Consider the following 7545-nt stretch of genomic DNA (forward strand, 5'->3'; position numbering starts at 1 on the left):
TGCTGGCTGAACACGGCTGATCGTGGCACAGAGCGCCAGCAATTGTGAAAAGGCACATTAAATGGTTATGGTTCCTTTCATCGCTTAGCTGGCTTGCCCTGTGTGATAAATGTCTGAGCTTTTATCGAGATCATGTATTCTACAATTTATGACAGTTGAGCAATAACATATAAACTGTTTTGCAGGCGCCTGATTTTGTGTGCCAGCCTGTTCCAGCATGGCAGCAGCTACCCAGGAATAAGTGTGTTCTGTACATAGCGTAGTGCTTTGCCAAACATAGTGCATTGTTTCTCTGACAGCAGATGGTGAAAGTTATCTAATATGTAAACATTGGTACAGGATTAAGTTAGTAACTCAAAGGTGTTGCCCTTTGGGTCAGATTGCAACACAAGTGCAGGATACGCACTAAATTGCAGCCTAGTATATAATTTCCTGGGGGATTGTACACACCTGGGGCTTATACCAATCAATTAGCAACAAACAAATGATCCGGAGGTCCGATATAGAGCAGAGGAACAGCTTTCCAAAGCCCAGTGGGTCATAGGGAACATGTTGCCTTTGTGATTGAAAGATGCTTCTTAAATAATGCTCAATTTGCTCTGCTTGTGCAACCAATGCATATATTGTTAGAAAGTGAAATTGATACGCGGGATACTCATTTTGCTGCCCTTATCCTTGTAGAATTTGTAATTCGTGTTCAGATCCTTTATGGAGAAAAAAATATGACATTCAATGTGCATCAATTTACTCCTCTGGCCTCAAATGTCAATAATTGGGGAGCCCTGTGAGCACATTCTGCTTCTTATTTTGAAAATGGAAATGGAAAGCTTGTTAAGCTGTTGAGGTGCACCACTACACAGTTAATATGTTTATGCTGTCAAAGACTCTCCATTTAGCAATCTACACAACATTACTGAGAGGGTATCGAATTTCTGTAGCAAATTAACTGAACCACCAGTTTTTTTTTAAAAAGGAAAATTAATAAAATCGTCTTGAATGGTTCAAAAACTATACTCCTTGGTTTAAGTACATTTGAAGAAAGAAAAGAATGAAATTATTAGAAGGGAAACCACAAAACTTGAGACAGGGGTGACAGGTAGCGGTGATCTGGGGAATCCATGCAGCAGGTCCGACAACGAGACACTTGGCACTGGCAGCACATGCTTTAGTGCTCTGGGAGTGTTTACAGCCTGTGAGTTTAACACTTCATGACCGACAGCTGCCCTTCATGCCAACACAATACACATCAACAATGACTTTCATCACCATGTTCATCTGGACACTATGCACTCAGGGTGGGAATTATTTTGATTTTATTATTTCCATTTTGTATGTATTTCTTTGTAATATCTAAACAGGCACACATCAAACTCATAGACCAAATCAGATTGTTTTCATGTATATTACATATATATGTAAGCATTATTTTTATTCTTCGTTTCCAGAATCCAGCGGACAGTATACTGTGACTCAGACTCCATCAGTGAAATCTGTTCAGCCAGGAGAGACACTCACTGTGACCTGTAAACCCAGCAGTGCAGTGTATATTAACAACATCCTACACTGAGACCAACAGAAAACTGATTTATTTTGCCACTACCCGTCAGTCTGGGATCCCCATTATAGTGTTGGGCTGTGGTGAATGAGGGCCCAGAGTGTGAGCCATCTCTGAGTGACTGTGCTACACTGCTCCACAATATCACAATATGTACTGCTGGTCATAGCAATACAACAATAACAATACCCTGCACACAACACATGCCCTTAATAAGCTCCTTCTCTGTCAGAGGGCAGCCTGAGACACGTCTTGGAATCCAGCATGACTTCACTATTGACAAATAGTACATAGATTAAAAAAAAAAAGTTTCTACCTACTTTAGTCAGCTAATGTGTCACCTCACCCCTTTCTAGAAAATAAAATGATATTTGTTACATCAGTAATACTTGCATATCATATGAAAGAGGGAGACTGGGACACAGATTAATCTGATTAGACATTAGTATTAAACTGGGATCTCTGACAGGGGTAAAAATAGAAGAAAACCAGGAAAGTGTCCCACCCCTATCAAGTCCCACCTGTGTTCACAGCTCCCAACTCATCTAACTTTCTGTGACAGGATTTGGATGAAGGAAGCTGCTCTGCATACCTGTCCTCCCCGAGGTAACTGGATTTAAACTGCATTTTAGGTAACTTTTGTTTAATCATGCTGACAATGGATTTTATGTATTTTTTTCTTTGTTTTTATCCATCTTTAAACTATTGTTATATTATGATTTGTAACGTACAATAGTTTTAAAAGTCATCTGTCTAATTGCCACTTGGTGAACGGGTAGTTGGGGTTTCTTATTTGAATGGTTTCTTTTTTGGAGTTGAGTTGTTACAATGATCACGATTTGTTTTCACATTTAGAGTTTGGTTTGTAGTGTGGTTTATTTGTTTATTTTACTTCACTAACCCCAGTTCGCCTGTGGCATTTAAGATGAATAATTATTGAATCGTTTATTGCATATCCTGCTTTTATTCTTGGATTTTTGCTTGTAATAAACTGTTAAACATTTTGTACAATTTATTCCGGTCTCTGCTTACTTTTATTTGATTAAAAAGATCTTGTAGGGGGAAACCTGAGTTGTGCGCATTATATCTAAAACTATTTGGGCGAAACGAGTGGCATGGTCAGTAATTTAGCCAAGGGTAGAGTGTACACATCAGCCACTTGGTTACAATTATTATGATGCACAAGACAATATGAATTATTGTGAAAAAAAATATATATAGAGAGAGTCTGCCCATGATGACATCTGTCTAGGTCACTCACAGCAATAATTGCCCTCATAGAAATCTTGCACAGCGTCAGGGGTGGCGGCGGGGTATGGCTTGGTTAGGCTACAGCCCCACTTTAGCACCACCATGGAACAACCAAGAATATCACCGAGCAGAATAAGTGCCAGCCAGTTCCATTTGTGTCACTGCGTCATTGCTGCGTGAAACTGCGGACGTTAGCATGCAGTGTAGTGATGCAGCGCATCACACATTACACTGATCTGAGTAAAATTAGTTAACGCTAGCTAGCTATGTAAGTTGGTAAATTGGAACATTGTTAGCATTATTATGGATCGATCCAACCACGACAACCGGCAGATTGTGCTCCTTTGAAAACGTAAATGCCGAGTTTGAATATATTTTAAATAATAGGGTCGATTTGGAAACTGTGCTGACTTTGTCGTGTTTTGTGTGGCCTCGGCGGCCACCTCTTGTGCTCCGTTAATTACTGTAGCGCTCTCTCTCTCTCTATCTGTCTCTCTCTGTGTCTCTCTATATCTTTCTTTGTGTGCGTCTGTGTGAGGGGAGTGTGATGCGTGATGTACAATCCGCTGGGTTTGCCAGACAATGTGAACGACTTTAAATAGCATGCATAATAATTATTGCCTGAACTCAGTAGTAGTGACCGTCCATGTCTGTTGCTCTCGATGTAATTTTGCGTGTGAAAAAAGGAGTCAGTGCAATCGTCTAACCCAGTGGTTTTCAAACCGGTCCTGGAGTACCCCCTGCCCTGCTGGTTTTTGTTCCAACTGCAGCGTACATTTTGTTGTCTCAAATTTGCATAGTAGTTATGCTAATCAAATATAATTTTGCTTAGCAACACGAGTTGCTTGATTAGCAACTTAAATTGGTCTACCAATTATCAAAAGTGGTGATTATTTGTTCTCACACAAACCCGCAGCGCAGCCAAGTACTCGGATATGGGCGTGTCTGGTGTAATTGGAAAGCTACAGCCCTGCCCTGTATGAGTGACAGACCCGCTGGCCAATGAGGGACAAGATTCGGGTAACAGGGCACGGAGTGCGGGCCGCCTCTCGGGCGTCACAATAAAATAAAAAAAATACGCGTATCTTAAAGGGGAGGTACCTCAGCATTGCTTATACGCATTTTCGATGCTTGATTTGGGACGGAAAAACGTATTTTAATGCATCGCAGAATCAGCGAATCGATGAAGAAAATACATCGCAAATGGAGGTGAATTTGTCTCACATTTTGCGATGTGAACCCTGACAAAATGTTCACTGCAACTGAGGTCTTAAATTGCTTAATTGAATCCTTAATTGACCTAACAAAGCAATATACCATTCAATTAAGTAATTAAAACCTAAATTGGAACAAAAACCAGCAGGGCAGGGGGTACTCCAGGACCGGTTTGAAAACCCATGATCTAACCCATAGCAGCCTAATGCGTGGTATTTCTAGCTACTGGGAAGGGTGCTATTTTATTGTGTATGTATTCACACTGAAATTCAGACGTTGCATTACGGGTTCGCCATCCCTGCCATAGTGTGTGTGTGTGTGTGTGTGTGTGTGTGTGTGTGTGTGTGTGTGTCAGTCCGACAGAGCAGAGCAGCGGCTGCAGCTGCGTGATTTCCAATGACACCGACACGTTCAAAAGAACCGTAACGTCGGAGCTCATCAATACTACAGTCTTTAATCATTTAGCACCGGGGCCCGTTTAATACCGGGTTGGTACACAGCCCTTCTCATGGCCAGTGAAGCAGTGTTTTTTTTTCTTATCTAGTGAAGTGAATGTGCTAACGTTACTTAAAGGTTAAGCTTTCTAGCTGACGTTTTATTTGCGAGTCTACCAGCTCCTCACTTTTGCCATGTTCAGCTTCGCCTATCATACCTGGTGTTCATGCCTTGCAAGAAATGTGGCCATTGCCTCTCTGCTTCTTTCGATTCCTTTTCCTCTCTGTCCCCTGATTTTTGCCTTTGGTGAGGCATTTTGACTCGCTAGTCAGTTTCCGCTTTGCTGAGCTGCAAAATGCACATCAGTGTGTTCCGCACATCTGACTGGCCAAGTGTTTCGACCGCACCATTTTCACAATAACAGCGGGGGAGTGGGGTATCAGATGTCCCACTGCGTGAGGCTTCCTCTAGTTCAACTGCGTGTTGAGCTTTCTTTTCATACTTTCCCTACCATGGAAGATACTCTCAAAAAGTGGATACAAAATATTTGGTGTGAGCAGTTCAGCATAACCCCTCATACTATCGTCTGCAGTCGCCACTTTCAAGAGGAAGATATGAGTGAGCCTAAGCTCCAGGCTAAACGGTCCCGAATTAATAAATTGGACAGTTTACTGTACAACCATGATAATAAGAAATCAATTCTGTACAACATGAAAAACAGGACAAAAATCATTTCACTGATTCTAGGATTTTGAAAATGGGGCGGGGGCCATAAGGAGGCCATGATTATTACAGAGAGGTCTGCTAGGGGGGTCTGGGGGCATGCTTTTAAAATTGGTTTTAAAAACTCAGTTTGTAAGTCAAGATTGAAGCAAATTACAAGGATAAGCTGGGCTATTCATAACAATCCAGCATTAATGTACCACCATATTTGCTACCATTTGCTAGTGACAAATGTATTTTAAAATGAACACAATAGACAACGGTGATGCCTTCTTGCCATGAACACAAGACAATACAGACAACTTTTCCACCCGCCTCACCCCCAAAAGTGCTTCAATATGGACACATTCCTTGAGCATGTGTTCAGTGCAAGAGGGAATGGTATTAGTGAACAAAATAGGGTCCCCTTAATATGCAAAAATAAAGAAAATGCCTGACTGGAGAGAATGGGTACACAACTCCCCCCAACATCACTAGAATGCATCTTTAACACTGTATGTTAAGAAGTACCTTTTACAACAAAGTGTTATGACGTCAAACAAGTATTTACATGCAAAACAAAATCTATGTATTAATGTCTGAACAATAAGTTATGAGTGTAACATTCAATCCCTGGACCCTTATGTAACATTATATACTGTGCAAATATATACAAATAGGTCAAATAAAAAACAGCACTTATTTGTTCAATACATGGCAAAAAGGTGCTAAAATGATTTACCAAGAAAAGAACACAAAAACTTGTGAGCTAAAACATATTTTTTTAACAATCAATAACAAACAATAAATAACATTAACGATTAGTATTATTTTTACTAAAAAGAAAATCATATTTGTTTTAGTTAATATGATTAATGTATATAAAAAGTATTTACTTTGAAAAACCACACTATTAAATGAAAATACATTTTAACACTATAACAAGGTAATATAGTACAAATATAACTGAAGAAACAGTAACAGCTAAACACTCAAAGATAGAGGAGGAGCAACCTCCTCTGCCTCTGTGGACCAGCCTCCTCTGATGTATGGTAACCCTAAACTAGCTATCACCATTCATCAAATTGTCAGTGTCATAGCAGAAATAAAATCCAGCACAGCAAGAGTATTTCAATGGTCAACTTACTGCGCACTGTCTGGTCCTGAGACTGACCTGCAGTGCGCATTGGAGAGCAGAGCGCAGCAGCAGGTGTGTTTGATCCAGAACTGCTCTCTCGCACCTCTATGCACCAGCCTCCTCTGGTATGTAGGTAGGTAGCAGTGGCCACACTGAACAAAGGGCCCGATCTGTAATCAATGTATACCAGTGATGGCACCAGTGACTTTTCTAGTCTTAAACCCCCCCCACCAAGAATTGGGTCTGAGTTCATGGTCATTGTGCTTGTACATTAGTGTATGCGTACAGTTACAATTTACAGTATCCTTGTATGTGCTCGCTTTGCTTTGTGGAATGATGTTCGTTGCTTTATTGTTGTGTGTTTCAGATGATCATTTTATCATTTTCAGAGTTAACATAACTATAGATTCAGCAATAATTTGGTGTTCATATGTGTGTAGTGTTATCGCTATTCAATATAGTGTGCCCAGTGTGCATAATGAGAAACATGTTCAGCTCATCTGCTCTGATGTTATGGATATCAAAAATGTCAACCCTCCACAGACACACACACACAGAGACACAGACACAGACGCACTAATAGGGACAAATTTTACTCCCTCAATAAACAGGCGGACAAGGAATAATCAGGACCTGATTTAACTGAAATAATACCAAAAAAGTTTATTGAGCTACAACGAAGCGCTCCGGAGATGGTCACTGGGCAAGACACATCTAAAGTTTTTCTAAAGAACTTGCTATCATATACAAGAGGACTCCCTTTGGTTTCTGGGCAACTAGATGATGGTAATGAGGTACCTCAAACTTTAACACACACGTCTCCTGTGTCTTACATTATGTTCTTTCTATGTCCTTGGATGAAAATGTTTTTCTAAAAATCACCTGCACAGAACTACTGTACCTGTCCTCTCCGGAGCCATACACAAAGCTTAAATTCATATATGGGTTACACAATCTTGCTGCAACAATGGTGGGAATATAATATATTTGGCACTCAGACAGGGCACTGTCCCACATCACACACAGAGACACACACACACAAGCACAGACACACACAGACAGCCAGACAGACACAGACAGTGTGCTTGACAAATACTTCCCCTCACAGTCAAGTCAACATGAGCCGCATTATCTAAAAGAAGAACCCATCATTTCCTTTTGTGTCAATATCAGCGAGACAGGGATTAAAAAACACATCTGAAAATGCTACTTGTACAAGCACGCTGAGATGCCCCGTCATCAGTAGGCA

This window comes from Amia ocellicauda, chromosome 12 (genome assembly GCF_036373705.1).
Source record: "Amia ocellicauda isolate fAmiCal2 chromosome 12, fAmiCal2.hap1, whole genome shotgun sequence".
In the NCBI taxonomy this organism is placed as follows: domain Eukaryota; kingdom Metazoa; phylum Chordata; class Actinopteri; order Amiiformes; family Amiidae; genus Amia; species Amia ocellicauda.